Source organism: Mustela lutreola, chromosome 1 (genome assembly GCF_030435805.1).
Source record: "Mustela lutreola isolate mMusLut2 chromosome 1, mMusLut2.pri, whole genome shotgun sequence".
Taxonomy (NCBI): Eukaryota; Metazoa; Chordata; class Mammalia; order Carnivora; family Mustelidae; genus Mustela; species Mustela lutreola.
Genome location: NC_081290.1, coordinates 205,022,731 through 205,029,708, shown reverse-complemented (window position 1 = coordinate 205,029,708; position 6,978 = coordinate 205,022,731). Strand labels below are relative to the sequence as shown.

Here is a 6,978-nt window from a genome sequence, read left to right as displayed (position 1 = left end):
GATTCATACACACACATAAGTGTATTTATCCTGACCCTTGAGAGAGCATAGAAGCAGTAATACCTTAATAGTAATGAGCACACCTCATAACCAAATTTTGGTTTTTAATATCATTCTCCAATAAAAGAATCCAGATCTCTCTAGAGAAACGGTTGATATTAAAAACAGACACACACACACACACACACACACACACACACACATGGGTTATGTGACATGGACACCAGAATCAACAGAAAGAATAATTTGAGTGACAAATAAACTAAGCAGTATTGGATTCTAAGTTTTCAATTATCAATAATCGCACCTCGGATAAACCTCATTGGTTACGATAATGCCACTGCGCAAAGCTAAGCAGTATCGGATTCTAATCCGAAATAGAAAATAAATACCCATGAATCCAAGAATAGGTGAAGCACTGGGGACATTTTAAAGCTGTGAAATTATTTGTACAATACTGAAATGGTAGACCCATAATATCATGCATTTGCAAAAACCCATAGAAAGTTTATAACACTTTAATGTATGCAAAATTTTAAATAAATAAATAAAGGGCAAGACCAATGTCCCATGCAGAACTCCTTAAGAAGAACATATCTCCCTACTCCTTAAATGGGAGGGTTATATAACATTATTATATGGATGTACTTTCATTAGTTGTAAGAAATGTACCATTGTAACATAAGATGTCAATAAAAGGGGAAAGAAAGTGTGTGGTGTATAGAAAGTCTCTGTAATATCTTTGCAACATTTATATGAATCAAAAGTTATTCAAAAGCTAAAAATTTCTTTAGAAAATAGAAAAAATATGGAATTGGCCCTACAAATACTATTTGTCAATAAAAAAGATCAAAGTACCAACACATCCACAGCATGGTTTAACCTCAAAAATATTATGCTAAGTGAAAGAAGAAGGTATAAAAGCCACATTTTTATGCTCTATTTATATTAAATATCCAGGTAAGACAATTTGTTAGAGGCAAAAGTTAGATTAATGATTAATCTTATCTGTGTCAAAATAAATAAATCTTCCAAGGCAAGTACCCAGTGTGTGCAATATTCCCCTTCAAAATGGAACCCAGAGAAGGACAGGGAGGGGCTACTAATCTTCTTATGACTGAGATTTTCACTCTGTCTGGAAGACCAGGAGCCCAACTACAAAAATCACTAGCATCTCACTTACCCAATATCTCCATTGGCTTTCCAACAGCCCAAGGACTGGAGACTTTGAAGGGGCCTCTCAGCCTCAGGTGGGCCAGCCAGCTCTGCAGACAGATACAGCCTTGGCAATCCTCCTATCATCTCCTCTCAGTTCTGCCACCAGTACCTCCCATGCTGAGCAAGGTATTGATCAGCTTCCATCCAAACAACCAGAGGCCTTTGGGAGGTGATGATGATGCATGATAAATGCAGACCAAGACAATCACAGAAGAGCAAGCAGGGATGGTAATGAAAAGAGAAATTGGTTATTGACTTTGCATTTTCTTTCATTTAGTCATTTAGATAACACAGACTCCAGTGAGAGATGCACTGGCTTCTAGTCACTGAGTGACCTACTCCACCTCCTCGGGATCAACATACCCGTCTGCACATGAGATGGTTGCATGGCATGTGCAGTGGAGACGTCCGGGTCTCAGCTCTGCTACCAACTAGAATTTGGGAATGCACAAATCATTCTCTCCGAGTTCCAGTTTCCCCCTCCGTAAAGACTTATGGGGTAATTGTGAGGATTAGAGATGGTGTCAAAGGCCTAGGATGAAGAGATGGTGTCAAAGGCCTGACAATTCACAGCAGCTGCACACACAGAGGAAGCATCTCCAGCCCTGCCAGTTCCAATGGCAACATCTGATTATTCCAGTGATACACTGGGAAGAACAGACATGGAATGCCACACCTGTGACTGCTGCAGAGACTGGAGACACTAGGGGACAGGATTAAGTAAGAACCACTCTACTTAGGACTCAGATTATAAAATCAATAGCAGCAATTAATAATAATAGTGAGTACCACGTGCCAGATCCTGCACAGGATTCTTGGGATCTAGTAACTCACCTCACTATCACAATACACTTCTGCATTGGTGTCTTATTTGCTTATAACCTTGAAACAGACACTAAGATGGAGTTTATGGTGCAAGACATTTGTTAGGGATCAGCACCTGTGAAAGTGGAAGAATAGGACTGGGAAAAGGAAGAATTTTGGCTGCAGTGCAGCCCCAACAAAGCCCTAACAACCTAATGAGGAGGCCAGGGGTGAGCACTGCCTTCTAGGGCTGTCCCACACTGGCTTCATATCCTGCATTCTTTAGGCTTTCCATGGAAATCCCATGCAACAAGTCCTTCCCTGCAATGGGAATATGGGTAGCACAGCGTATGTGGTAATGGAAATACAGAACAACTCACTGAAGAGCACAGGTACACTCAGTGGCTCTGCTTGGAACCACTAAACTACCTTGCTTTTTTGACAACTGACATTCGCACTGTACTTTGTAGAGTCCTACCACCTCTATATGTCCCTTGATGCACTCCACAACGCCACTGGGACAGTGGATTCTACATTTCAAATGAGGAAGTTGAGGATCAGAGAGTACATTTTTTTGTCCAGTCATACAGAAAGCAACAGAGCAAGGATTTGAACCTAGTCCTCTCTCTGTACCTGACTCCAAAGTCAGTCTCTCTCCTCTGAGCCACACTGACTTTCTTAGGTTGCTTTGAGGTACCAGTGCTCAGCACCGGGCTGCAGTCTCTGTTTTATCTCATGGCATGTCAGACATAAAGGCCCCCTCCTCACACAGAGGTGAGTGTGGATGTCAGTTCCAAGCGTGGCACACTGCTTGGAGGAAGGTCCTCCATAAACGGGGAGGAGGGAACAGGAGATTGATAGCCTGACCTTGGCAGATGGCTTTGTGCCTACCCCTACAAAACACCATTTACAGACCCAGACATTTCTCAGCTCAAGCAGAGACACTCACAGAACAATGCAAATAAGGCAGCAATATCACTGACACGGAAAGAATGTCAAAGAAAGCAATGTTATCTTAATAGCTTTGAAATAAAGTACAGTCACTAGAGGGAATTTACTTGGAAATCATATTCTTGGACTTTGCAGGTAAGACTTACCTTCCGGACCTTCACCCTGGTGGGCCTTCTCCCTAAAGCATGAGAATGTAGAGGCCTTTCTTAATGCCCCTCTCAGAGTTACCCAGGGCACAGGCCTCTGGCCCATGGACTACTGCTCACTGCTTCTGGAATTTTGATTCATTTCCAACCACTCAGCACACCACCAGCTGTGCTAAAAGTTTTACTTCCCAAACACAGCATGGACTTTAATGAGCTTACAACTTCTGTACTCTCTTGGTGTACACGTGGCAAAAAGTATACAGAAAGATGCTTAATATCATTTGCCATTAAAGAAATGCAAATTAAGCAATAGTGTGATAGCACTATGAACTAATACAATGGCTTTAAAAATCTTAATAGCAACTGCCAGTAAGACCTGTTCTCAGCCCAGTGACCCAAGTCAATATGTCCTCCTCTATGTGCTGTCCTGGCCTCCTCCCTCACTCACAGGCTAAAATGATACCTTTGTCCTACAGTTCATGAGAGTTTACTACCCTTCTCTTCTTGACCTGTGGTTCTTCTGAGCCCAGAAGCTGGTTTGAGTCTATCCTGTGTCCCTCGACCCTCCCACAAACCCTACCACAAAACTTGCCACAGAGCCTCCCACACACCCTCCCACACATTCTCCCACTGACCTCTACACCCTCCCACAGACCCTCATACATACACTTCCATACTTTTGCCACAGACCTTCCCCCACACCCTCCCTCGCATCTTCCCACTGACCCTCCCAAACACCCTCACAGACCCTCCATAGATCCTCCTGTAGACCCTCCCATAGACTCTAATATGCACCTTCACACAGACCTCCCCCACACATACTTACAGACCCTGCCACAGATCCTCACAAACCCTTACAAAACATTTGTTGAATGATGTTGATCTGAACTAAGCACCTGTCTCTCCTTACTTCTAAGCCCTGCCATCTCTGCTCTGACCTTCAGAGGTTTCAAAAATGACATACAGGACCCATGTGCAGGGCAAAGGGTGAGGCCAATATTTGATGACAACAAAGATACTGCCATACCCCAACTCACTAGTGCATAGAGGAGAGCTTAATATCTGAGTGCCTGGCCTAATCCTCCTGTCCTTTTCCTGCAACACACACACACACACACACACACACACACACACACATTCTCACATGCACGCATACATACTAACATGCACACACATATACACATGATTACACGTGCACACATGCACATGTATGCATTCATACATATGCACAATCTTGCATATACATGTGCTCACACTTTCCTTTTTTATTAATTTATTTAAATTCAATTAGTTAACATACAGTGGATCTTTAGTTTCTGAGGTAGAATTCAGTGATTTATCAGTTGTGTATAACACCCAGTGCTCAGTACATCATGTACCCTCCTTAATGCTGATCACCCAGTAACCTTTAGTAACCCTCAATTTCTCTCTTATTGTTAAGAGTCTCTTATGGTTTTCCCCTCTCATTTCTTCTTATTTTTCCCTCCCTTCCTGCATGATCATAAGGGAGGGAAAATCAAAGAGAAATAAATGGGGTCCCTCCTCCCTCTTCAGATAGGAAGCCGGGGCCTGAGCCCTCTGTTCCTGTCTCAGAGTGCCCCAGGCTACCCCCTGCTTCTGCATCATCCCTGCCTCCAGCATAGAGTACAGATACCATTGCAGGTGGTGGCTCCAACAGAAAGTCCAGAGACCTTTTAGGTTTGAGATGGCAGTTCTGAGAGGACACTTGCCCTTGATATGATACAGAGGAGAGGGACAAAAGGTAAGAGGAGAGTGTGTATGACTATCCAAAAGTGGGATATAGTTTCTAAGCTCTTTTCACTGTTCTCCCTGCCTCCCCTGGAGTTGGGGATGTTCCCTGCCTCTCCTTTATAAAGCAAATGAATGTGTCCTGGAAGGCCCAGAAAAGTAACCTAGATTAATGGTAAATCCCTGCCACCTACCCTCCATGGTCTGTTTCTGCATCTGTGAAACATGGGCTGGAAGGTGCAGAATTAGAGTCCTTTAGGGCTGATATGGGAACCGCTAGTCCTTGGTCTAAGAAGTTACCTCAGCTGGTTGGGGTTTAAGAAGAAAACACATAAGGAAAATGCCTCCAATGCAAAGTCCAGTAGAGCGGGCACCTGTGAGGCTAATGAATAGGCTACCGTGGCCTAGAAAGAGACAACCAATAGCAGACTCTGCATTCAGACAGCACCCCTGAGTAATCATAAATAACTTCAGGAGTCCTGGCCTCTCCGCCATATGACCTGAAGGTCCTGTCCCAGTCCCTGCCTTGGTCTCATCATCTTATCTTACAGATGATCAGTTGACTGGGGTGATCAAAGGGACAAGGGACCTTCAAAAGGGACCAAGTCCCTTTTGTTCCATAATTATATGGTGTTGATGACATGGATTCCCAACTGCCACTGTCACACCCACTGTCCAATGCATTGGAAGCTCCACCTCTGCCATCTGCCTTCCTTCAAGACCTTCTTCTGACCCTTCCTCCCAGAAAACTCCACCTGTCCACTCCTCCTTGAAGTTCTTGCCTGCTCTGTGGGCACTTTACTTTTCAGGGTCTTCAGGTCTCACCCCGCCTCTGTTCTGAGCTGTTTTGCTTTGAGATCTTAATACGTCAGGTGTGTCTGCAACTGGAAAGCAGCTGCCTTGTCTTCTAGGTGTCCAGCATAGTGTATAAGATATAATTAGGAAGGGGCACCTGGGTGGCTCACCCTTTAAACATCTGCCTTTGGCTCAGGTCATGATCCCAGGGTCCTGGGATCAAGCCCCGCATTGGGTTCCCTGCTCAGTGGGAAGCCTGTTTCTCCCTCTCTCACTTCCTCTGCTTGTGCTCCCTCTCTCCCTGTGTCTCTCTCTGTCAAATAAATAAAATTTTTAACCAAAAAAAAGGTATAATCAGGAAGCTATGAGAAGTTTATATAAATCACAAATATTTTTGGTATTTGGCAAACAAAGAAAATCCTAGCATAGTACTAGACCATTTTAGTTAGCTGGTGCTCAAATTGTGATTTTTGTCTGATAAAACTGTCAGAGTGGGTTAGTGTGATTCAGGGGGATTACAATAAATACCAGGGATCCAAACTAAAAGATGTCACTGGCTCCTGCCTCCTGTTTTTTTTCTCAAAATATAGTTTCAACCTAATTTCTAACAGAACCATATACCATGTATCAAGAGCCTGGAAAAAATACATAAGCATTTCAGCAAGACACCAGACTTCCTAAGCTTCTCCTTCCCATCCTTACCCCCATTCTTGGAACAGATAGAGGGATTGGATGTTATCACTCCTCCAGCATCAGGGGTCATATTTCTTCCCCCTGTATATCACAGTCTACCAGACATACCTGATGAACTGAGAAAAAAAAAATCATATTCACAGGACCATCCTGATGTTCCACAGATGGAAAGAAAAGCCCAGAGCTTCAGTCATGCATGCAGAATAAGGGAGCTGTGGCAGTTTGAAGAGGTTGGACAGCCTCTCCCATACCTTCCTAGTATCTCCCTATTCAAAGTCACTCTCCATCTTCCTTGGACCTTTGATATGCCTATACCAGTGGCTGGCATCAGGATAAGAGAACCTGAGGGTCAGAGAAGTAAGAGGGAAGGGGAGGAGTTAGGAGCAAGGAGAGGCTAACATTCAGAGAGAGAAGGGATGGTAGAGAGGTGAGTAAAGAAGCTGGCTGCCTGTGCACAGAGTCTTCTGAGTTCCCTACATAGGAACCAAGCAGAAACTGAATCTTTGTGGTACCAAAAACAAAGTTCCAGAAACCCTTCTCTTTGAGACAGGCTTCTTCTGAAGGAGCTGCCAGATAAGGCACAAAACATGAGCTTGTTTTTTTTGTGTGTGTGTGGTTTGTT

General features: G+C 43.8%; 1 pseudogene; it reads right to left on the bottom strand.

The window, feature by feature from the left end:
* Positions 1 to 229: 229 nt before the first annotated feature.
* On the bottom strand, positions 230 to 352 carry LOC131822800 (U4 spliceosomal RNA; annotated as a pseudogene).
* Positions 353 to 6,978: the final 6,626 nt, after the last annotated feature.